Source organism: Myotis daubentonii, chromosome 6, assembly GCF_963259705.1.
Source record: "Myotis daubentonii chromosome 6, mMyoDau2.1, whole genome shotgun sequence".
NCBI classification, from domain to species: Eukaryota; Metazoa; Chordata; class Mammalia; order Chiroptera; family Vespertilionidae; genus Myotis; species Myotis daubentonii.
In genome coordinates, this window is record NC_081845.1 from 40,566,396 (window position 1) to 40,592,314 (window position 25,919).

A 25,919-nucleotide genomic window follows, 5' to 3' on the forward strand; every position below is an offset into this window, starting at 1 on the left:
CCCCCTACTGGGGATTGGGCCCGCAACTCATGCATGTGTCCTTCACTGGAATTGAACCCAGGACCCTTCAGTTCACAGGCCGATGATCTATCCACTGAGACAAACAGCTAGGGCCCCTGGTTCGTTTTGGAGAGGTTTCCTTTAAAATCCAAACCTGAACATCACTTAGGCAGCCAGTCAGTGAATATTTATGTATACTCTGATGCGAATCACTGAACCAGATGCTGGACATACAGTGGGGAACAAAGCAGGCCAAGTCCCTGCCTTCAAAAGCCAGCAGTGTGATGTGCGAGACAATGAGCAAGTCTCATGGGAGGAATATGTACTTATAACTCTACTAAGTGCTATGAAGGGAAGCAACAAGGGACTCAGATGAAAAGTCACCTAAGTCAGATGCCTGGTTTAGATCAGGTGGCCAGAGAAACCCCGTGAGTGGCTAACATTTAGATTGAAAGTTGAAGAAAGATTCAGCTATTTAAAGAGCAGAGAGAGAAGTGTTTTTAAACTGCAGGTGAGTTAGGCCTCAACTAGCTTTTTTTTTTTTTTTTTAAAGACCTAGAAATTACCAGAAATATTATTATATAAAATCAATGTTACCTGTATGTATAGGCTGATGTGTTTTCTGATTCATGATATAAAATGCATTTCTTACTGGGGATTATCATTTTTTTAAAAAAGTTTGAAAGCCACTGTTTTTGGAGGAAATAAGAGCAGTTGACAGCTCTGAAGAGAAAAATGACCTTAATATATTTGAAGGTCTGAAGGGAGGCCAGTGTGACTGAGGAACAAATCTGAGAAGGAGAAGAGGCCAGAGATGTGAGGCAGCAGCCACCCAGCAGGGCCGAAGAGGCCTCATATTGTAATTAAGCGGTGATGGGAAGCCTTTGGAGGGTTTTAAACAGGGAAGCCTCAATATTTTTAAAAGATCCTTTAGGTCTTTTCACAAAGATGGTGACAAAAGCGAAAAAGGAAACCCCTATCCCTCCCAAAGCCAAAGCAAAGGCTCGAAGGCAAAGAAAGCAGTGTTGCAAGGCGTCCATAGCCACACAAAAAAGATCCACCTTCTGATGTCACCCAAGACACTGAGGCTCTGAAGGCAGCCTGCATATCCTCAAAAGAGCACCTCCAGGAGAAACAAGCTTGACCACTATGCTATCAATAGGTTCTCCCTAACCACCGAGTCAGCCGTGAAGACAGAAGACAACAGTACACTGGTGTTCACTATGGATATCAAGGCCAACAAGCCCCACAAGCTCTATGACATTGGCATGGCCAAGGTCAACACCCTGGTCAGGCCTGAGGAGAGAAGGCATGTGTTCGACTGGCTCCTGACTATGATGCTTTGGATGTTGCCAACAAAATTGGGATAACCTAAACTGAGTCCAGCTAGCTAATTCTAAACTTAAATTTTTTTTCACTATATATAAAAAAAGATCCCTTAGGTTACCATGTGGAGATTGGAAGGGAAAAGCAAAAGAGGAAGCAGGGGCCGTCTGTGAGAAGGCTCTTACAAGTGGCTCTTACAAGAGTCCCTAGAATGTGTGGTGCACATTTCATTGTCATTCTTGTTCTCCCAGCCACTAGACTAGAGCAATGCCTGGGCCACAGTGTATATTTGTTGAATGAATAAAATACACAATTGTAGTAACAATGGAGAGAAATGGGTAATGGATGAGTCAGTCACAACATGTATGGAAAATGGCAAGTCTTGCTGATAGATAAGGTGTGGGGGAAAGGGAGAGAGAGAGGGAGAGCACTCCTTCACACATCTAACCCCACCAATACTGGCTTATGCTTTCTTTCTCTACATAGGGTAGATACAGGGTTCTTTTTTAAAAAATTATTTGGCCTGTGTTTCTACCTCTGTGCTTAGTCATATTGGCCAGAAGTGGAAATGACAGGATTTTTTAAGAGAAACTGAGATTGAGTAGAGCTGCAAAAAAACAGCTATCACAGATTTTCGGGCCCATGGGACTTTATAATCTTTGATGCCAAATCTTTGAACCTACATGAGAGTCAACCACTAGCAAATAAAGCCCTCAGAGGGGTGCCCCAAGTCTATGGGATTCCACATTCTGATAGGGAGCTAATGATTTACATAACTAACTGTTCAAAGAATCTTCTCCCACCTGTTTTGCGCTGTATTAAAAATATACTGTGGCAGCCCTAGCCGGTTTGGCTCAGTGGATACAGTGTTGGCCTGCAGACTGAAAGTTCCTGGGTTTGATTCCAGTCAAGGTCATGTACCTAGGTTGCAGGCTTGATCCCTGGCCCTGGTCAGGGCGCATGTGGGAGGAAACCAATTGATATGTCTCTCTCACATCAACGTTTCTCTCTCTGTGTCTCACCTGCTCCCTTCCTCTCTCTCTAAAAATCAATGGAAAATTTTTCATTAAAAATTACACACATACACAGTGGCAAAACCTTTTTGACATACTTTTCTTGACAGTGTCAATGCCCAGCTTTGCAGCTGACTGCCTACTCCCTGCTGGTTTCCTCAGTGGAGGCAGCGATCTCTTGTCACTGTGGAGGGACTGGGAAGAAGGTGGACCCAGACTAGTTCAACATGGAGCAGGAAAAGGAAGGAGCCAGATCCTAGGAACAGAAAAATGTGAGTCCTGTCTAGAAAGTCGGGCACCAGAGATGGGTATGCGCCAGAAATGCTGATTAATTTTGAATCAGCTGGTCACTTTGGCCAAATGGGTCTTATGCTATTGACTGAGAAGTCAAAGCAACAATCAGAAGTTACTGGGAGCAATGCTGGTGGTGTTTGCATTGGCTAAGAATTCTCATGTGACAGGATAGCAAACGCAATCTGGCTTAAATGAACAAAGGGAATGCATTGGCTCATAGCGTGAAAACTCCAGAGCTCAGTCTAGAATGCATATCCTCCTCAGAATGCCAGCTTCGTGTCCGTTTTGTTCATAGCACTGCCTCTTCTGTGTGCTGGCTTCATCCTCGGGCTGCACTCTTCTTGGTAACACAAAGGCTGAGGGAATGTTGGACTTTGTAGTCTCTGATACACCCTCCAGGAAAAGAGGATTGTCCCCTCTGGAGACCCAACAGAGGACTGAGGGAGCTTTTTCCCAGAAGCCTTCGCAAACATTTCCTCAAACCTCATTGTCCTGAATCTGGCCCACTCATGAGCCAATCACCATGGCCAAGGTGATGGATGCTCTGACTAACTTAAGCATAGCAGGGCGCCCCCGGAAGCTGGATACATATCCACCACTTAGAGGAAGGGGCAGAAGCCGGAGGGCATGCTTCCCTCAAAGCAAAATGTGGTGTTATGACAGGAGAAAAGGAAAATGGATGCTGGGGAAGCAACCTGTGATGTTTCCTACATCAACATCATTATTGTAATGCAGCCCAAAGTGGAACAATGCAGATATAGATAAAGAACCCACCCTGCCTGCTTCTAGATAAGTCAGTTAACCTTTGAAGTATCACTTTCTTTCTTTTTTTTAAATTTTCTTTCTTATTGATTTTTTACAGAGAGGAAGAGAGAGGAATAGAGAGTTAGAAACATCGATGAGAGAGAAACATCAATCAGCTGCTTCTTGCACACCTCCTACTGGGGATGTGCCCGCAACCAAGGTACATGCCCTTGGCCAGAATCGAACCTGGGACCTTTCAGTCCGCAGGCTGACGCTCTATCCACTGAGCAAAATCGGTTAGGGCAAGAAGTGTCACTTTCTTTATCTGAAAATATGTGGATGACAATATCTCAGGGAAGGTCAAATTCATATATCTACATAAATCACTTGTATATACCAAAATACATAAGGTTATATAGTTGGAAAAATGGAAATAAAATATGGGGTACTTTTTGTGTTTTCTTGAGGTCAGTCATCCTGCCAAAGCCAGGACGGAATGAGCTTCCACTGGCAGGGCAGCAGATGCAGGAGGACTTCCCTGGCCACCACCAGTGTCGGCAAGTCAGGGTCCATTGCACGTCTTCATCACAAGAAGGAGGTTTCACTGGCTCAGAACCAAACTCAAGCAGCAGGTGTTCAGGGCTGGGGTGTTGAAGTTTCAGCTTTGATTTTTCTATGAAATCGTTCAGGTTATTAAAATGTCGACCCTGTTCTCTTGTATAAGAACTGGTTTCATTTCTAATGACACAGCACCATCATGCCATTCCTTGATTTAGTCACGAGAACCAAAACTAATGTGTGGCTAGTTTCGTGTCGTTTTTATAGCAGTTAGTACAGAGAACAACAGGCTCTTGTGAAAACAGATGTATTTGCTATCTATTTCTCTATCTGCTACTTCTCAGACTCAAAACCTGATTTCTGAGATGGCTGGTTCTCTGGTGTGGTCCTTGTGAGAGAGGCTTCGGGGAGCACAAGAGCCTGGCTGTTCTTCTCAGCGGGGAGCCTTTTTGTAAGAAAGAAGAACGCCATTCTCCCAACCTGTGAGCATAGTCAAGGGATGTCAGAAAGAGACCTTTCCCGGGGCGTCCCGCTTGTGAATACAGAGGGTTCTGGACTTGCTAAGCCTCTGTAAATTTCTTAAGGCCTGTGGTATTGCATGAGAAAGTGAGCAGTATTTAGTATTTCTGGAGAAAAGCATTGCCTTAATAGTGCTAATACTCTCATAATGACAACACAGCCAGTCACTTCACAAATGCTTTATCATTTATAACGTCTCTATGAATAGGTTACAGATTAAATAACAAATGTTTATAGGTGAAGAAACAGAGACGTTGAATTTTTCTATGACTTCAGAGAGGGTGTTGTAGGTTTTTGTTAGAGTCCTGGGCTAGCCTTTGCTGTGTAATTGCTTGATCTCTGTGTCTAAGTTTCCTCATATATAAAATACGAACAGTAATAATAAATAATAAATAGAATCGTAGTAAGGATCATGCAAACTAATGTACTATGTAAAGTGCTCAGAACAGCACCTGGCACACGGTTTGCACTCAATAAATGTTAGTTGTTGTAATTATTATCACCTTCACTATCCATTTTCCTCAATTGCAAGTTGGATGCCCTTGGCCCTTTGACTCACATGTATACAACCAACCTCTTTTCCTACCTGGCCTCCCTCCAACCTCAGTTATTCATCTGATCTTTGATCTCAGGTTGTCTTCCAACATCTGTTTTGCTTCCATGCTAGCAAGCTGGCCTCCTTTACGGCCACCTCGCCAATCTTTACTTGTGCCTTTTGATGCTGACCATGACTTGTGGGGCATCAATTAAAACAAAAGAAAAAAAAAAGATATTGAGTTGAATATCAGGTTTAGGTAGATCCACTCACTGGAAGATTGAACATGGCAGTTGGCCCTCCTGTGCTATGTTATAGTCAAGCCCAGGTAAATTTGTTGGCTCAGTGTAAAATTTTACATCCAGTTCAAACAAAGTCCTGCATTGTTTTTATTTTTTTTTCCACAAGGGGACATTATCAAGAAAGCTTTTCTGTATTTCATTTCTTTGATTATTTTATTCATTCATTCTTTCAATCAGCATTCTCTTACTGTGTTCACCTGAGCAATCCCAATAATATCGCTGTTGTTTATTGCTTTGTGTATGTACATCTTGTCCCTTCTCCTAGAGTGTGAATTTTCTAAGGCTGGAAGCCATGGCGTCTTTTCTCTGAGTCACCCACAAGACCATGGGCAGGTCTGCTTGAGGATCAACTCATGGAAGGACTGTGACGACATATATGCATGTCTCTGATCTTTTCCCTCTGCTTACATCTCCTTTCTTTTCTCCTGAGTGTCTCAGAGACCCTTGCTGCCTGAATGTAGTTAGGCCTTGAACAAGCAGAGACATAGATTTCATTGTCAGGGGTTATTCTGTCCTGTATTTGGGGCTTTGAAGGTGATGCCCCCAGGGGAGTCCTTGGATTTGGCCTCCAACACTGTTGGTGTATGTGTTGGTAGAATACCTGCCATTTCCTCAAACAAATCGTCATGTCTTCTCTCTGTGTCTCATGGTGTTTTCCTAGTCTAATTTCTCTCCCTCCCACAGGCTCATTCACCTCCTTTCCCTGATTCTCTGCCAGGCCTATCCTGTCCCCGGCCCCGGCCTCTGTTCAGGGTTGGCCGTTGCTGTTGCTTGATCTTACTCTATGTCTCACTTTGGTTTCTGTTCCCTCTATTCTTTTTCTTTCACTTTCCTCCGCCCACCAGCCATTTTTAACAGTGTCATCATGGCTTACAGTGTGGGAACATGGCACTCGCTGTCTCCCACATCACCCAGCCGCCCCTGGCTTCAGGTGACCAGCATTCCTGTCCTGAACCATCAGGCAGGATGGAGGCCTCACCGCTGCCCGACGCCAGAGCCCTGCTCTCGCAGTGAGTCTTGCCTCCTGCCTGCCTCAGGGGCAAGGCCAGGGCAGAAGATGGGGGACACACAGAAGTGCCCCAGACCTCTTCTCAGCTTCTGCTGGGCAGTGAGCGCTGGTTGTAACTCAAGACCACTCAGAACAGCTTTACTCTGAAAGCATGAAACAGGGAGGGTTCTCTTAAAGGAACGGCAGGGGCTGCGGGGAAAAGGTGGGGTAGCACATATGACTGAGACCAGAGAGGTTTCTGGTGCTGACATGACTTGGCCTCCCAATCCACAAAACTCAGCTGAACACCCAAGCCGAAGAATAACAGGGTCCCAGTCATAAGCAGAAAACGCTCTTCCCTTTTTCTTCCCTCAATCTCACACACGTAAGCTTGGACAGTTTGTTCTTGTGCAAAGGTTTCCAGAATTGCCCAAGGGGAGGACAGCTCCCTTCTCGGGGACGGCTGGAACAACCTGAACTGCCCAGGGAGGGAAAGCAAGGGGATGCCAAGGCTGCTGGGGATGGGGCCTGCTAGGACTCAGCTTCAGTGGTCCTCTCACAAACATGCAAACCGGATTTGGTCAAACTCTCTCCCTGTGAGGCAGCTGCACTTTGAAGCTGAGGACCAGGGAGGAAACAGCTCCTGTCTAAGAAAGAACAGGTTTCTTTCTTACCCTCTCTGCTAACAGTTCTATTTCCTGACCCGGGGCAGCAGTATGGGGGGCCATGGCAGCGGAGGGAGCAGCAGAGTGAAAGTGATTAGCACCCTGAGCTGCACCTTCGCCTGGGCCTCTGCAGGCGCATTTCTCCAGCCTGACGTCCCCTTGCTGTCTTTCTGCTGCTGCTCTGTGAGCCCAGCTCAAGGGCCGGGTGGAACAAGCTGGTTGAGAAAAGGAGTGGGTCAGGTTTCTTAGCATCATCTCTAGTCTCAGAAAGGAAATGCAGGCCCAATCCTGGCCCCAATTTCTTCTTTTCAGGTGCACATGGTTAAAGCCTGAAATGCACACCTACGGGTGCATCTCAGCCACGGCACAGGCAGGATGTAAATGTAGCTAAACCTAAGATGGGCATTTTATTCAAAGATCTTTTACATCCACCCACGTGACCCAATATAGTGCTAAGAATGCCTTTAATACTTACGGGGCTTTTCGATACTTAAATAAGGTCTAACCAAGGTAAAGAGAAAAGATAAAGGAATTTTGCCAAATGCGATCAAGGGATGGAATGTTTTCGAACTCTGTTTTTGAAGAACCATTTCTATAGAACCTTAGCTTTAGTTTGTATCAGCCAGTGTGTCAGTCTCCTATTTCTGACTGTCTTACTTTAGAACTGAATGTATAATGTTACCCATAGCCAGTGTCTTGGATAGCTTTTCCAATTTATTTTGAAAGCTCACAGAGCTGGACTTCTGAGGCCTTCTGCTCTGGACCTGTGGAGTACACTGATGATCCAATGAAGTGCAAGAAGAAAATATTTTAACTTCTATTCTTATCTGTTTTAATCTACAAATGAAGAAAGATATTGAGCTTTACTATTACTAGAGGTAACAGCAATAAACATGACTGATATTTACCATATATACTCATAAGCATGTGTGCATATAATTTACAGATAAATATAAATATGGGGATGCAGGTTCTAATCTTTTCTATTGGGTTATAGGATCAAAAAAGTTTGGTGGGACTTCTTGTTTCTGACCAATATAGAATAATAGAGACCAAATTTACCCTCTGGTCTGCAACAAGCCCCACCAAAGGAAAAGATGAAATATATGAAACAGCCATTTTCAAGACACTGGACGTCAGACAACGAGGAGACACTTGAGAGTGAGGAAACTAAGGAGTTGAAACCACAATTGTCTCCAAGTTCAGTGAATTTTTACTGGGCTCTAAACTCTGAGGACAATGGCCGCACCTTGTTCACAATGTCTCCCGAGGCTAGCACAGCAGTTGTCACATGATAGAGGCTGAATGAGTAACAAAAGCTCTCCAGGGAAGCCCCCGATGCTTAGATCATAGGTAATGGGATGTTAGGGACCAAATGCACCTTAGAGCAAGTCTAGTTCAGTAATCTCATTCTGTAGAAGAGGAAGTCGAGGTCCAAAGCAATACTTGCCCGAAGTCACTCGGTCCCTTAGTGGTGGAGTTACTGGGAATATTCTTTCTTATAAACCAACCCTTGAGTTAAGCAAAGTGCAGAAATGTCTTTCTTTAGAAGGCTAATTCCTGCTACTCACAGAGCACAGGCATGATGGAGTTAGGTGTTAAATGCAGTGAGTTCGGAAATAAAAACAGGGATCAAGAATTACCATATTGGCAAAGCCATCAGAATTGAAGATGCAGGCAGACACTGCTCAATTCTAGAAACATGCTGAAAGGAACTTCCAGGTTGGGCAGAGAGGCCAGAGGAGGACCACTTCTAACCTGTGCTCCGGCTGCCACCAGACATTCCTTGAGACCCTGCAAGAAGACCTATCTACATGTAAACTCCAGAAGATCCAAGTAGCGGTCACAGGGCTCAGGGGTCTATCCCAGGCCAATAAGTGCTCCCCAGGATAGCCCTACAAGGACGTGGGTCTGTCCTGGGAGTGGGGCGGAGGCGCAGGTGGGCTCACAGAGAGCCCCTAGTATTGGGACCTCACTGCCCAACCACCTGGCCCAGTTGTGCTCTGGGACCCACATGGAGAAAACCAGTCCTCAGGGGATGCTTGTCAGTGGCGCTCCTTCAGTCACAAGATGGGTTCTGTCACAGAGTATGTTTCTGCTCAGGACTTGAAGGAACCCCTGATACCGTGTACCCATCAGGTTGGAGCAAAACCCCCTGGGCTGCTTTGGAGTGCTCTGTGAGGTTTGGTGCATTGTCACGCATCTGGCCACATCACTTCTCTACAGGGTTTGCCCAAGTTCTGCTGGGAAGTGGCAGCTGCCATAGGACCCTTTCACTTTGGGTTTCTCAGTTCAGATCTTTGCCCATGCCTCAAAGTCCTTGAAAAGGCAGCCCAGATCTCCCTAAGCATTTTATTGGGGGCTGGAAAATTCTAGGACACATCAATGACCTCCTGATACTATCTTGAGAATTTGAAGGTTTGATCTGAGCCCAGCGTAGGAATGGACTTTGCTTAGTGCCTCTACTGCCATCCAAAGTTGTCTATGGGGTATATAGGATGGAAGTTAATGCTTGGCTCTTGTTTCAAAGGCTTTATATTAGCCTCACAATTGGACACAGTTTTAAGCAATGACATATGGGCTTCATCTGATAAAATGAATGACCGGGTCTGAAAGTAAATGGTGATTTAAATGTGACTTAGGGAGCCTTCTTCACCCTGGAAACCCCATGAGAATTCCTTTAGAAATGAATCTCACAGATTATCATACAGCTTAAAGGTAGTCTCCTGAACAAGAATTGCTATGTGATTTACACCCTATTTGGATGTGAGTCTCCTTGGGCTCAGGCCCAGGCCCAGGGAGGAGGCCTCTGAGCAAGCCTGGCTGCACCTGTGCTATGCTCCCCTCAGCACTGAACCATCAACTCCAGTCACTGGCAGAGCCACAGTGCAGAGCCCTGGTGTAGGAAAGGCATGGTCTAGCACCCAGTGACAGCGAAGTGTTGTCTACGCACTAATTAAGCCAAGCAGCCAGCAGTATCGTTGTTAGTCTCCATTTTATAGATCAAGAAACAAAAGCGTTTAAAAGTAGAGGAAGGGCCCTAACTGGTTTGGCTCAGTGGATAGAGCATCGGCCTGTGGACTGAAGGGTCCTGGGATCGATTCCGGTCAAGGGCATGTACCTTGGTTGTGGGCACATCCCCAGTGGGAGGTGTGCAGGAGGCAGCTGATCGATGTTTCTCTCTCATAGATGTTTCTAACTCTCTATCCCTCTCCTTCCTCTCTGTAAAAAAAATCAATAAAATATATTTTTTAAAAATAAAATAAAAGTAGAGGAAGGTGCCCACTGTCACAGAGCAAGTCAGCAGTAAACTGGGTCTAAGACACATACTTTGTGCCTCCTGGGCCAGCATTCGTCTCTGCCCTGGACTCTGTGATCTCAGGGAAGATGTTTCTTGCTTTAGCCATAGTGAAAGTATTTTTTGTGATGCACTTGCTGAATCTCACCTAACACTGGCTGTTCTGTGCCCATCTGCTCAACTGCAAAGGCCCTGCCTTCCTCAGTCCCCCTTCACAGTGCCCCCTGGCCATCTCGTGGGTTGTCCAGCTCCACTCGTCCCACTCGCTTCGACACATCCAACAATATGGTCTCTTGTGCCCTTAGCCTTGGCCATGCCAGCGACTTCCCCACACAGTGTGGATCAGAAACATGCCCTGGCTTGAGGCTCCAGGCATGTTTCCTTCCTTCCTGCCTCTGCTGGCCACACTGGTCTCTCTGGTTCCTTCAGGTTCAGCAGCTTCTTCATGCACTCCCTGGACCACCCTCCTCATCTCCATTCTGTCTGGAGACCCCTCCCCTTCCTATCCCATTCAGGATCTTACAGGTCTCTGAATTCTAGGACCCTCCCAACTTTTCAAGAATGCCTAAGTTTTCCCTTCCCTACAAGTCTCTTCTTATACTCATTGAAGAAACATGGCGGTCTCTCCAGCCACCATTTGCCCCCAGAGTTGATTTGACCCAGCTCTCTCGCAATGCCTCAGATTGATTCTTTAGGTGATATGGTAGGCAATGGGCCCAAGATTTTTCCTGTTGGCTGCCCAGCCTGTGAAGACAATGTATGGGGTTCAGAATGAGCCATCCCAAGATGTACCTCAGAGGTTTGCGGATTCATTTGATCTAACGGCAACTGAGGCCCTGTGGGCTCAAGAGAAACTTTTGCTCCCCCGCCCATTAATTATGTAGAGGAATTAGAATTAGAAGCCTTGCCCATAATAAGAGATTGTCAGAGATAACCTTTTTTGACCTATCTATATGGCAGGGCAAACTACTAAACATGTGCTCTCTCTGAAATGACTTTCTGAAATCCCAAGGTACCTTATTTCATCCCTAGCTCAGAATGTCATCTATGCCCATTTTCCTTTATGTCTTTGAACCTCTTGTGTTGGGGGGGGGGGGGGGTCCCTGACTCTTGGTGTGTGTGAATTCCCATGCACATGAGGTTCAATTTGATTTTCTCTTGTCAATCTGCCTCTTGTTGATTTGGTTATTCAATTAGCCAAAAAAAAAAAACCACAGGAGGGAAAGGGGAATTTTCCCCCTTTCCTACAGGTGGATTTTATCCCATGATTACCTTCTGACCTTAAGAAAGAGTGATTATCCCAGTGGGCCTGTCCTAATCAAAACAGGACCTCAGCCCTAAGTCCAGCAGGACATTTAAGGAGTTAAGAGGGACTGTAACACCAGTAGATAACTGGTAAGTCCTGTAAGAGAAGCATGAAGAACTACAGGCGGAGGTGGGAACCAGATGGCTCCAGCTGCAGCCATGGAGTCTTTCAGAAGGAATGACATCGAGTCATTGTTTTGCTTACAGGTGGCAAATTTAGAAAGGAGAGGGGTCTGTGCGTTTTTCCTGTAAACTACTAATGAAACTTCACCTCATTCCAGCACACACACACTCACACACTCACTCAGCTGGAACCTGCTGACTCACCCTTACATGACTTTCACAATGACAAACACGGAGCAACAGTTATTCCTACAAATGCTCTGTTGGGTTATTCTAGAAGAAAACATGGCAGCCATAAAGTAGTCCTTTGGGCCATTCCTTAGACACTGGCCTCCTTCCCCTCCCTCCCTGACTGCCCAAGCTACGGTGGATGGGATTAAATAGGGTAAGAGACGGACAACGTCGTTTTTGTTCAGCCACCAGCCAACCAGTCCAGGGCAGACTAGGCCAACAGGGCCCTTCCTCCTTCCCCCGGCTCCGGGGGAGCACACATCTTCCACCCTCACTTTAAAGGCAGACAATTTGTTTTTATCATTTGCCAACACAGCTGAGGATGATTATTAATTAATCAAAAACACTAACTTTTAACTTCCCACGCTCTCTCCAGAGATGCTCGGGTGACAGCCGGCATCTGGACTTCAGAACTGTTTAGATAGAAGTGGGCACCACGCAGCAGAGACGTGTTTTTTCTGGTTTATTCTTTTTAAAACACAACTCTAGCTACATCCCATGTAGTCAGTAAGCTTGATTTTAAGTTGGTCTCATTTTGTCGGGTTCCTCTTGGTCTTTTTACCAAGCTTCCTTTGCAACCAGAAATGCTGTGTCAGGATGTCACCAAAAGGAAAATAAGTTCCAAGTACATTTTCTGTTCATCAAAAGCTCAGCCCGAAGCACCCAGCAGCATGCCTCCGTGAGCACTGAAACGCCACTGTCTCCCTCTGCTTGCAAGCTGATGCTCTGGTACTACCTGCCAAGGTCACGGTCTTGGCAGTGAGCACCTCCCAGTTTCTGAGAGCAAGTTTGAAATATCACAACAAAGGATGATCTGATTCAGTTGGCTGAGGTTTAAGCAACTGAATCCGTTCCCCCACCCCCGCCCCTTTCTAAGATGGCGCTGCTACCGATCAGCCATCACCCTTGTGCTTTGTGGCCATACAGTGGTTTTTGATGAAAAAAGGAAGGAGAGTCAGGAGATAGCTTGCCTCAAATTACACATCAAAGCCCAGGGCTGCCTCTAAAGTGATGTGGGGGTGCGGCCAGGCTTCACCACGAGGCAGAGGCTAGAATGAAAAGTCCGATGCCTTTAGGGGCTGCACAGACTGATAAATTCTAAGCAGCTTGGAGCATCGTTCTGTACACCGAAAGGTTGCAAGTTCGATCCCAGGTTGGGGCACACATGGGAGGCAACCAATCGATCTCTCTCTCTCGCCCCTCCCCCTGTCCCCCCCCCCCCCAAAAATCAATACAACATATATCCTCAAGATTTAAAAAGTTTTTTAAGCAAAACCAAACTTAAGAGGAAAGACTGCTTCACTTCCATTTAGTGAGGGCCACATCTTCAGGATCTCAAATGCGTAAATGCAGTGACCCAACTTTGGGGAGTGTTTGCTGAAGCATGGAGCTAGTCACCCAGGCCTGACCAGGCTCCGCCGCCCCTCTTCAGTGATAGTGTTCCTGTGAGACCTCCAGCTTCAAGGCGACTCCTGTCTTGCTAGTGCTTTAACCATCAAGCTTTGCGTCTTCTCTTTGTCCTTCTGCCACCTGTGTTTTTCCATGTTGTTGCTCTTGTTAGTTAGGGTCACGCCTGGAGGTGTGGGAGGGAAATTCAAGGAGATAAACTCAGATTCTCACAGTCCATTTGTTTCCTATCAGCAACTCTGGTAAAAGACAGAGAGGAAGCTATTGGCTAAGAGTTTAGATAAAGATTTGAGGATCATCTGTAAAATTCATCGATTCACGGCTACCTACCCACCTGAGGATAATGGGGAGAGGGGGTATCTTTATCATGTACCTTTTTTTTTTTTTTTTTTTAAGGAAGTTAAGAGCAAAATTATCCAGTCATTTCTAAGAACTGGTCAGAATAACTCGATGAGCTAAAACTAGGGTAGCTACTTTATACCCTGGTGACATAAAACTAGCACAGCAGCTAAAAATCTCAGCTAAAAATCCACCCCATGTTTAACTCTCTGAAGTCAAGCGCCTCTGGAAGTGAAGAATTTACTACCTTTAGGCGGGGAAAATGTTTAACTTATTCTTGGGTTAATAAGGGTCTCTGAACAGCTCTGCAGTGCTTTTGAATGGCTGGGAAGAAGCAAATTGAATAATAAGTTAAGGTCTTTGATTGCAAATCATAGAAAACAATTGAAAGTAATTTAAACCGAAAAGGTCAATTTATTATAGAAACTCAGCAGAGGGATCTCATGGGACCCAAGGGCCAGCCCTCTACAAAGGGCTGGGCCAAGGCCTAGAAGGCTTTAGGACTCTTGACTCAACTTCCACTACCAACCCCACCCCCACCCCCTTTTGTTAAAATCTGTCCCTCCTCTTGGTCTGCATTTATATCCTAACCTGCCCCCCACCCCCACTTTTCACCATGTACAGGGTAAGAAAGACAGCTGATTCAGGCTCCCAATTTTCCACTTTTACTTGGCCAACCACAAAGAAGCAGAGACCACTCTCTTCACACGAGTTTAAAATTCTCACGAGAGCATCTGATTGGCTCAGTGTGACTCACGCCTCTGGCCTAGTCAGCTCTGATGGGATGGTGGGGTCGTGAGTATAAATTTGGCTGCTGAGCCAGGGCAAGCTAGTGCTCAGAACAAAGTGGGGGTGATGGTGCAGGACCATTCAATGTTTACTCATCTAACAAAAGAAAAGGGACATGGTACCTGGCGTCATACAATCTGGAGACCATCTATACATGTTGGACAATTAAAATAATTTAGTCCAATAATGACAAAAACCCTGATTAGAATGAACTCTTAGGAGATAACCAAAATAGCCCAACTTCAACAGAATAGATAAATACATTAAGGATATGCATGAAATGGAACCCACAACAACAGTGGTACATATTAATGAACTTCAACTACATACTTCAGTATGGATAAGTCTCAAAACTATAATGATGCATGAAAAAAGCAAGTCACAGAAAAATACATACCAGGTGATTTTACTTATGGGAGCTTCAAAAAAACATGGACAATACATTATGTCGGATTATGTGTGTATATGTAAATTAGGAAGAAAAAAATGACTAAATTGTGAGGTGGAGAATGAAAATGTGCTCAGGGAGAGAGAAACATAGACCTTCAAACAGGTTGGTCATGTTTCTTAAGCTGAGCAGTAGATTTAATGGCATTAATTGTTATTATTACTTAATCTCAACTTATGTATCTTTGTATGATATATTTTGTAATTTTAAACATATATAAATGAATGCCATTAAGCAGGATTTCTGCCTAAGGAAGCCGTCCCTGTGGTCAGGGGACAGTAGTGAGTAATTCTGTTTGTCAAGTGATTTTCTGGATTCTATCCATGTGACAACCACCCTGACAAGGAAGGTGTCTGGCTGGGCTGTCAGCACTGTGGCCTGGAGAAAGCCTGAGCTACAGCCATGCTTTTCTCAGGTCCTTTGGCCCGGGGACAAGCTGCTCAATTATTCATCTCTACTCCTTGCTCAAACATCCCAACCATCCCTACCCAAGAAAGCTGTCTCATGCTGAGCATTCCCATCAAAACACAATTACAAACTGTTTGGTGCTTTCTTAAAAGGTTATGTAGACACAGAGCTACCCTGTGGCCCAACAATTCTCCTAATATATGTCCAAAAGGATTGAAAGCAGGGACTCGAACAGGCACTTGCGCACCAATGTTCATAGCAGCATTAATCACAACAGTGAAAATGTGGAAACGATCAAGAACCAGCAGATGAAGAGATCAACAATATGTGGTGTCTCTGTACAATGGAACATTCAGCCATAAAAAGGAATGAAGTTCTGACACCTGCTACCCATGGATGAGCCCTGAACAATCATGCTCACTGAAATAAATCAGAAGGATAAATCTATGATGTCACTTATACAAGATACCTAGAACAGACAACCTCATAGATACAGAAGGTAGAATCGTGGTTACCAAAGGCTGGGAGGAGAGGGAGAAAGGATTTAGTGTTTTAATGGGTACAGAGATTTTGCTGGGGATGATGAAAAAGTTTTGGGTATGGAAGCATGGTTGTCACACAACACTATGTATTTAATACCACCGAACTATATGCTAACAAGTGGTTAAAATGATAGATAATTATGTTTTACCACAATTTAAAAGAAACACAATTACAGAGCACTGGAAAGGATGTACATCGGGATGGAGATAGGTGTGTGGCATTTTTTTTCCTTTCTGAGATTTCTTCCTAAGTTTCCTTCCTAATTCCCTGCAGAGGATCGAAACATCACCTCCAATGCAGTCCTGCAGTCCGGGACCATCATTTCCAGCAAGATTTTCAATGCAACAAAATGAGACCTCTTACATGGAGAATTCCCTTCTTTGCTCAAACAGGCAAAGATCATCCCCAGATGCACAGAGTGGTGGGAGGAATGGGTCATGACGGGGTAGATTAGGACTGGGCTATAAGTAGCAATGTTCAGCTGGAGTCACTCTAAGCCGGAAAGAGACCTCTCCAGGGAGTCAGGACATGGATGCAACCCAGCCTTATGCAGAAGCCAGGGCCACAGTATGGTCTTTGAGGGTCCTGGGCACTATTGCTTTGTGCCCCCCCCCCCCGCCCCACCGCACTATGATATCAATATAAAAATTATTTTAATACATCTTTAAATACATCAACATTTTTGTCTCTTTTTGGAAAAATTTAATTGTTGTGTTTTGTTTTGTTTTTGTGAGCTCTAAATTTTTTTTTGCTGATGTAAGAAAAAAAAAAAAGGAAGCAGTTTCCTAGGCCTTGAAGTATTTCCACCCTAGAACTGCGCCTACTGTGTGTGACCTGAAGACTGGCCCATGCCCTCTGTTTCTCTAGGCCTCATTCTCCTGGGGGTAGGAAGGGACTTTGAGGTCGTCTGTGCCACCTCCCATGCAGGCAGGAATCTCACGGAGGCGTCCACAACATGGGGTCATGCATCCCTGTAACTATCACCAACTGCTCTTAATTTTGTCCAACTGGAACAACACAGAACAAGTTTTAAGTCCTTTCGATATTTGAAGACAACTCCTATGTGTCATTTCCACCCTTCAATCCAAGCTCTCTGCTCCAGGTTAAGCACCCTGAGATCCGTGTGACAGGATTTGCACACCCCTGACCTGCTGAGTGCCCTCCTCCAGACAAGGGCCAGTGATCTGACCACACCTGTTCCCCCTGCTACATCACCCTTCTCCCACTGTCACTGAATAGTAGGCCACATGGTTGTCATACACTAACCCTGTAATTAGTTGGACCCATAGTTCTTTGTTTCCCTCTCAAACTGAAGTTAAGCCCCGCTATCCCAATCTCTACTCAAGTCACTAATCTGTTCAGCACGGAAACGTAGTTTCTTTGTCTTGGTTCATGGTAATACTATCAAGATCTTCATTCTGTCTTCCTGGTCAGAGGTTGTCCTTTCCATGTTTGGCTATCTACAGATTTAACAAACACACTTTTTATCCTAATGTGGCAGAGACCAAAAAAAATATCTATTTTCAAATTTTCCCCGTTACTGACGCTTGAGTCTGCACCCTGACCTGGTTGGAACCAAGAAACTTCGATTTTTGATTTGAGAGTGATTTTTGCATTCTGGGGAAAAAGGAGAGTTTGTCTTTTTGTTCTACAAGGACTCCTTCATGCTTCATCAGGGTTTTCATTCTTTTAAGTCATCAGGTGTAAGGCTAGATGTTCTGGGACAACCTCCAGGAGAGATGATCTCTCCTGGCCACACGGTGGTGGGCCATTGCTTTGGTGAGAGGCAGCTGGGAGAAGATAGCGGTGAGAAGGAAGGCCAGTGGGGCAGCTGTCTCCGTGAAGTTTCTTTTTCTGCTCTGTAATTCCCTTATTGCCGGGAGCCGGTCCATACTTGCTGTTTCAAGGGACCTGGCATATATGGCATACTTTTCTTAATATGTTTGCTCACCTTCTTGGCACTATGTGTTTTAACCAAGGTCACCTCTCTGAGAAAGGTTGTTTCCCCAGGTAGGGATTTTCCCCTGAAGTTAGGGAGGGAATAAAACCCCTTACCTAAGTGCCAGGCGGGTAATTAATCACTTTGACTACGAACAATCATGCTTAAGCTACATAATCTTAACTCCCTGGAATGGAGATAAGAAACGCCCTAACCTTTGGAATAGAGATTGATGGGATTGAATCAACTGGTATAAATACAGATGTAACAAGACAGAAAGAGACAGAACTCAGAACACAGAACTTAGGAGACAGGACTTAGAAGACAGGACCAAGAGAGACAGAACTAAGAAGAGAGAACCTACAGACAGAACCTACACAGAACCTACAGACAGAAGAACTTCGCTAGAGAGAACATGGCAAATGATCCTGGACTGAACCTGACTACAGAAATTGGCAAGAGAACCTGACTAGAACCTGGTGACTGAACCTGGCTGGAGAGCCTGGACAGAACCTGGCTGGAGAACCTAGCGAGGGAAAATGGCCACAGGACCTGGCTGGAGATCCGAACCAGAACTTCACTGGAGATCCTGGCTAGAGATCCTGGCTAGGCTGCTGATCAACTGAACGCTGTCTCCGTGTCATTCCTTCTTCGCCGACTCCGTCCACACCTTTGGGGACCCCTGGACCTGCTGGGGTTGGACCCCGGCACCTTATGTTATACTGCTGCCTCGGGGGGGAAACAGATAACTTGTGTTGGCCAGGAGGAGCAGAAGTGAAGACAATGAGAAGTAACCAAGTGGGTTTGGAACACAAAGTCATACTCCCAGGGTGTCCCAGGAAAGCGAGAGGGGGCGTGGGGCATAGGTGGACTCTGACATGGGTTACTCAGGCCAGGGTGACTTGCGGGGACTGGGGAACCTGCAATGTCCAAGTTAGGGGAGAACTTGCTAACAGTGAGAAGGCAGGAATTCAAGAGCTCAGCCACAAGAAGAAGTCTTTTAGATGCTGTCAATTTTCCACTAGCTTTCAAGTAACACATCTGAGCTATTCCACCAGCCCAATACCCCTCTAGCTGTATCGTTATCATCCTACCCACTTGCCTACATCTTTATTTTCTGTGGGTTGTTTTTGGTTTCTTTTTAAGTACAAAAGTAACTGTGCTCTTCAGGAAAATCCAAATGATACAGAAGTATATTGGGAAAGCATTTGTCAAAAGTTATGTTAAAATCAGGGCTTGTGGCATTTGCCAGCCTCTATTGGCAGCGGAGCTCTTGTTGACTGGGTGTGCTGCCTGCCCTCTTGTCTGTCCTGGCTCCCTCTCTCAGGCCGAGTGTGGTCTATAGACTCTGACTAGTAGAAGAATCACATTCGCCTTTAAGTTCCTCAAGGCGGTGTTGTCACTTAGCAAGAAGCAGTATTTGAGGGCCAACCTAAGGTTTTATGAGTGGGAATAAAAATAGAATTTAGAAAAATACTGTATTCTGTTAGTGTACATGGTAAAATATTGACTTTTAATTTCTACATGTAAGGTGGTAGAGCTCAGTTGCTTTTACTTGCCATGCATCCTTTCCCTCATTTTGCAAATAGCACCCCAATTTTCCTTTGGGGAACAACTCCTCCCCCACTCTTACCCCGGTGGTCTGTGAGGGGCCACCCCCACATCCTGGCTTTATGGACAAACATGTAACCTAGGCCTAGACAACAGGAGTGACACACCCACCTGCCCTAGTGACCTCAGAGAGGGGCTTGGGGTCCAGTGGGCCAACCATGGTCAACCCCAGGCTTTCTGCCTGTGTTGTCGGTAAAGAAAGGCTCTCCATCTGCAGGGCTGCTCCACTGGAGGGCGTCCACTTGAGCTCAAGCGGCTACTTTGCCCTCACACAGGAACCCTGGTGTGGTCAGTGCCAAGCAGAGAAAGGGAGACACTCAGGTGCCGATGACACCGTCTGCTTACAGGAGTCCTGTTCCACCTGAAGCTGTGCCCGGAATCCTCCATCAAAGCCTCTTTGAATGAGGCCCTGTCACTGACAACTGAGAGGCCAGTAATCTTTTAGCAGCTGCAGTAGAAATGATCTTTCTGCAAATGTAATTGGTGTGGCAGTTGCATTTTCTTTATTCTATGTTGAATTTATCAAGATACATGAATATATGAGTGGGATAGTTCTCAGGAGTCTGAATAACCAACTGTACAAGCAATATTTGGAATTTTTAAGCAACAGTTAGGCAAGGCAATTAGGAGGAAATGTGATTTCCATGTAGTGTCAAAATCACCAGGAGAGCAACTTCAGTTCTTTAGACAATTAACTAACCCTGTCAACTCTTTAGACCCAAATACAAAAGTAAAGGTGGCTACAAAAGGAAGTCTAGCAGACTGCTGACATTTACATGAAACTGCAGCTGGTAGGAATGCTGCCTTTCCTCACACAGCTGGACTCGGCTCCTGTCTGGTTCAGAGGCTGTCCACTAGCAGCTGGAGGGGGCTTGGTTAGACTGGCAGGCCAACACCACACGTCACCTACCATTCTTTCCTGAACTTCTGGGGAAATGCCTTTCCTGGTATATGTGTGTGTGTGTGTGTGTGTGTGTGTGTGTGTGTGTGTGTGTGTATGTGTGTGTGAGTTTGATGTGGTTCTTAAGTCTCGTTGATGGACAAGTGTGACCCAAGCTTCAGACCAGGAGACAGGGAAGCCCAAGTTTTAATTTTAGGTATGATACTGAATCCTTGTGTGGCTTTGAAAAAGCCACTTAACCTCCTGGCCTCAGTTTCCCTGTCTGCAAAATAAGGCTCATAATCCAAACTTAGATGCCTCACCAGGCTGCTGTGTGCATTAATTATTGTTTATAGTGCAAGTGGAAGTTGAGCTGTGTTAATTATTATTATCATTTCTGGGTCTTCCAGCCAAGTTCAAGCCAAGCCCTTGTCTTGCTTTTAGTTCCTGAGATCTGACAAGATACAGCCCCAGGCCATGTGGAGGGCCATAAACCCAGGCTAATCAGCAGATTATGAGTATCTCACTGCGAGGGACTGGCCCAGTAGACTGCCAGCCACAGGCCTTCGGTTCTGGGTTCTGGGGCAGCCCAGGGATCCACAGGCTTTCTTAGAACCTTGTTCTAACAGCTGGACTTGTGAAGCTGCTGCCACACTCCTGTCCCTGGCCTCTTTGTGTACCTGCCACTTAATTTACTAAGAAGTCTGGAGATCAATAAGAGGCGCTCACCCTGTCATTAGACAAGGCCCTAAATTGCAAGTTACAGGTGGAGAAGCTTCAGAAGTATTGTGATCACTCAAGAGGAAAGATGACTAATCGCTTTCTTCTGGTCACTTATTTGGCGTATGTCTTTGGTTTCTACTCTCTAAGTACAACAGTTATCAGATTTCCATGTAAGTGGGTAGCTTCATTGAAAACACTTGTGGGTTCTGCCACTTCACCTAGTCCAAACTGCTTAGTTGTATTTCCCCACCATCACGTAAAGCTCAGGAGGTGAGTGGAGGAGAGAAAGCTCACCTCACCCACTGCCATCTCCATCTCCATCTCCATCTCCATCAGTATCACTATTGCGTATCCAGGAGACATCGTGTGTTTAACCCTTTGCAAGGAGGTTCATCTCCACATAACCAGTGCAAGTTGCATAAACAGTTCCAGCACGTTTGGATCTTGGCCATGTGCAGAACCCCGGAGTTTAGAAAACAGTGTCCAAATGCATGAGCATTCTGAAGAGCAGAAAAATCTGTATTTTGCAGAAGGTTTCAAGCAGACTGTCCAGGGCACAGAGGCAGCCCATTTCCTGTATTGGCTCACTTGGCAGGGGCTGGAGGCATCCGATTTTAGGGAAATTGTAAGCCCCCTATGAGGCACCATCCATACCCACTGAGGACTGGAGCCAGTTGTTCCAGGGCAGATCATGCCCCTGCCTGTGTGCTTGACACCCGTGTCCAGGAATACACTCACATCTATTTGCACTGATTCATAACTGTCTCCTTCCAAATTTATTCCTTGCCATTAATATCTCCCACCAACACACACACACACACACACACACACACACACACACACACACACGCTGTCTTCACCCCACATGCCCTAGCCCTCACTTTCCCCAGCTCTGTAATCCCCTGGCAAACAGTCAGGGCCTGCCTGGCTCTTTTGTCTGCTCAGCACAGCAGGCAGACGGCGGCGGGGTGTTGGTGAGTGCTAGTTAACTAATTAATGATTGTAAAGTACTTTGAAAACATAAAGAACGAGATAAATGCCAAGTATTATTGTTATTAATGATGAGGAGGCTGTTTAGTCATCCTCTGCTGTGAACTCAGCTCACGGCTCCACTGTGGCCGCAGGCTGATCTGTGAAGGAGGCTGAGAACGCTCCTCCTCCCTGCAGGCGCTGTTTCACACTGAGTCAGTGACCACGGTGAAGGCCAGGGGCCAGGAAACCTCTCCTCGTCTCCCACCTGCCCTCGAAGCACGGCCTGCTTTGTGGCTGTAATGCTAACATTTACCGAAAGCCAGGCTCTGAAACTGCCTGTTTCCCATTCACCTGTTTAGTAAGTTCGCTGATGTTTGAGTTCTTAATTATGGTGATTAGCCTGCCCTATCTAAGCACAGGATGAAGCCCGCAGCAAAGCCGCACTTTGCATTTAGCGGATGGACTCACTTACACACATGATCATTATCTCTTTTACATGTTTTTAGTGCTTTCTCCTTGTCCCCCTCCCTCCCCTCCCCAAATGCTTCTATTCCCATTTGCTCATTTGAAGAGTAATTCAGTCGCCTTAGGAAAGGCAGATGTATTTCCCCATTTTACAGATGGGAATCCGGAGGCTTAGGGCATTAGAGGCCTTGCCGAGGGCCCCAGGGCATCTAGAATCTGGTGGCAGGGTCACACCCAGGTCACCCCGCTCCCCTGTGCCCAGGCTGAGCAATGCCCTCTGACACACGAGGTGATTGCAACAGATTCCACACACCTGACAGGATGTGCAAGGAAATGGTAGAGACACTCCGCGATATAGTCAAGTGAGGCAAACACACTCAGAGGCACCTGGTCTCTGCACCGCAGTCTGACCGAAGCCCCAGCCACGGCTGGCACCGAGACGTTCTCTGTGTCCTGCCTGCCTGAGGCTTGTGCTCCTAGACTCTGACAGCCTCACAGCGCCAGAAAGACCTCAGAATCCAACCGTGTAATGCATTCCCTTCACAGACGATGACACTTGGGTCCAGAGATGTTAAATTACTCCTTCAAGGCGACAGAGCCGTTAGGCAATGAGGCTCAAGGCCTGCTCCCCATTTGGCTGCGCAATCCTTCTCGTAGCCATCCCTGACTCAGCGTCAGGCCCCTACCACGGAGTGGTCAAGCTTTAGGTGGTTTCATGTTTTTTGAAGTTTTCTGTATTTCCCAAAATTTCTTCTGAAACCAATGAGAGAAATAATCAGAGAACAAGGGATTGTTACATGTGTGCAGAGTGGGCATGCTGGTGGGGAGCCCAGTGTCTCTCTTCCCAAAACACCGAACTCTTTCTCATATTGACAATTTTTCAACCGAGGTGCCCGTTAGAGTTCATCATTGCTGTCGGAGCGGCTATTACAAAACATCACAGACCGGGCAGCTTACAAACAACAGAAACTCCTTGCTTACAGTTCTGGAGGCTGGAAATCCCAGCTCAGGGCCAGCACGGTCGGGTGAAGGCCCACTTCCAGTTTGCAGGCTTCTCATATCCTCGCTGTGGGGGAAGGGGCTGGGCGCCATGGCAGTCTCTCTTTTAGAGCCCTGAGTCCATTCATGGGGACTCCACATAACCTCCCAGTGACATCCCAGCACCATCACACTGGGCACTGGGATTTCAACAAATGAATTTTGGAGGTGGGGGGAGACGTCAGTATTCAGTCCATACCACTGGTTATCGTCTCCCATTTTACTTTCTAAAAAGGAGGCATTTCAACAAGCCTACAACTTAGTTCTAGGTCTAAGCTAGTGGGGGACCTGGGGCCAGGAGGGCTGGTTGGTCTGACTCTCAGCCGGGGGGCAGCCGCTCTGCCTCGGAAAACATTTCAAGGGCTCTCCAGTGACATGGGACCTGGCTAACAGCACCACAGCTGTGCACTCTCGACTGAGCTCTGGGGCCCGGTGCAGTGGCCAAAGATGCTGTGGGGTTTCTTGTTTTAACAAGTGAGTTTATGATGTAGCACATTTTTAAACATTGCAGCTTCAAAGTACACCGAAGTTCAAACGTGCATCAAGAATGCAGCCTGTTGTGGAGTTAGAAAGCTGAGCGGCGCTGGGTAGAGCCCCGGGTTCCGCTGTCTCTTACACCTTCTCAGTTCAGAGCAGCCCCTGGAGCTGCCACGCCGCTGCCACCCAGTGGGACCACGGCCCTGCTCAGCGGGGCGGGCGGGGTGGCCACAGCCAGCATATTTTGCTTCATGTACTTCTGAGCAGATGCTTGCCCTGAAGAATTCTGGAGTGTTTGGAGAAAGCAAAAGAGAAACAGAATCCAGGGGAGAACCACCACCAGAGGTTGAGCCAGTAAGAGGCCTCAGACCCACGAGTCAAGTGGACAGTAAGGCAAGCATGTCCTAGAAAAGTCAATACCCCCTTTTGGGTCTTTTGGCATCAGTGTAGCATAATGCACATGACCAAGTGATAAAAAAGAAAATTAGCTTCTCAAAGTTAGAATCCCTGCCATCTCTGTCTTCCTTTCTCGGTGGAGCTCACATGGACTGAGCACTTAGTGTGTCAGACACTACACAGACTCTCACTTTAGTCCCCTATCCACCAGGATATTAATTTTACAGATGAGGAAGCTAAGGCACAGAGAAGTTAAGGGGCTTGCCCAAGGACACACAGCTCACATGTGGTAGAACTGGGATTTGAATTGTATTGCCCTGTCTCCAAAGCCCATGTTCTTCATCTTTTTGGTATTTAGACACCATAATCCCATCACAGCCTCTGTAGCCCAGTGGGCCTCTCAGCTTGAGAGCCGGATGAGAGTGGAAAATATTCCGGGATCTCTTGTAATTCTGAAAAAAATGCGCAAGAGATATTAGGAAGGTAGAGGTGCTGGTTGAGTCACCAGATGGGGCATTTCTTCCCAGGGTTGGTGCTCTTGGTGAAAGGAGGAGTGCGCTGAGGAACTTGTCTGTGTGTAATCCCCCTGCACGGGGCGGGGAGGGGGGGGGCAGGGGGGAGGCGGGTTGAACACCAGGCTTTCTCCAAAGGGGGAGAGACTAACTCACAAGGACTTTGGTTGCCCATGATTTGAGCACTGCAGTACGATTCCCATTTCCATCCAAATCCACGTGTGGACACTGTTTTAATGAGTCTAACTTTACAAGCATAAAGGCATAGATGCTGGGAAAACGGGACTTCTGAAACATGCCCCACACGTCTGAAAAGCTTTTGTGTAGGCTATTGTGTTAACACACATGTTCTAGCCGCAGAAACTGCAGCTCTACAGAGCCTATGTTAAGAATTTGGACTCTGCCCTGAATGCTGATTCTGTTTCACATGTAGCTCAGCAATGTGATAACATTCCTCTTCCCTGGAGAATGGCTGGTGTTGTGTGACTAGCTGAGAGCTGAAGAGAAGGATCATGCTCATAATAACACTTACTTACTTATGAAAGCCTTTCACCTGCCGCTCTCAAGGCCTGTGGCCAGTAACTAGTCCTCCCACCACCTGCGCTGGGTAAGTGTGATTGCCCCGTGTTTTACAGGTTGGAACATGGATGAACGTGGGGCTGTTACATGACTTCAGGCAGCACCTCCCCCAAAGAGCTGGGACTGGGTGATGGGGAACCCTCCCTCTGCCTGGGAGAACAGCATGCACCAAATGTGGCTACCAGCAGGGAGGGGTTCTCAAAGACCCAAGAAACCAAAGTGGGGGTGAGGAGTAGAAGAGAAAGAATGAAAAGCAATAAATAGCACAGAAGGAGGTTAGAGGTTCTCTCCGACTTCCTGTAACTATAATCCTACCGGCCACATGTGAGAGAAGCCAAATGTCATGCAAAGCAGCGAAATTGTCACCCTGAGGGGAGGGGGGGGGGCTTGCAGGCGAAAAGGTCAGAATAATCCCTTCAGCAAAGCAGAAGTCCCAATGCTATTTTTAGGAACTCCTAGAATTTGCCACCTATTTTTAGAAAGTCTTAGAAT

The 25,919-nt window shown here is 46.3% G+C and overlaps 1 protein-coding gene across 1 annotated transcript in view; it reads left to right on the plus strand.

Moving 5' to 3' along the window:
• The window catches only part of ATG5 (autophagy related 5), a 187,276-nt gene that overhangs the window by 140,096 nt on the left and 21,261 nt on the right, over positions 1 to 25,919 (plus strand). The gene's annotated exons all lie outside the window — the stretch shown is intronic.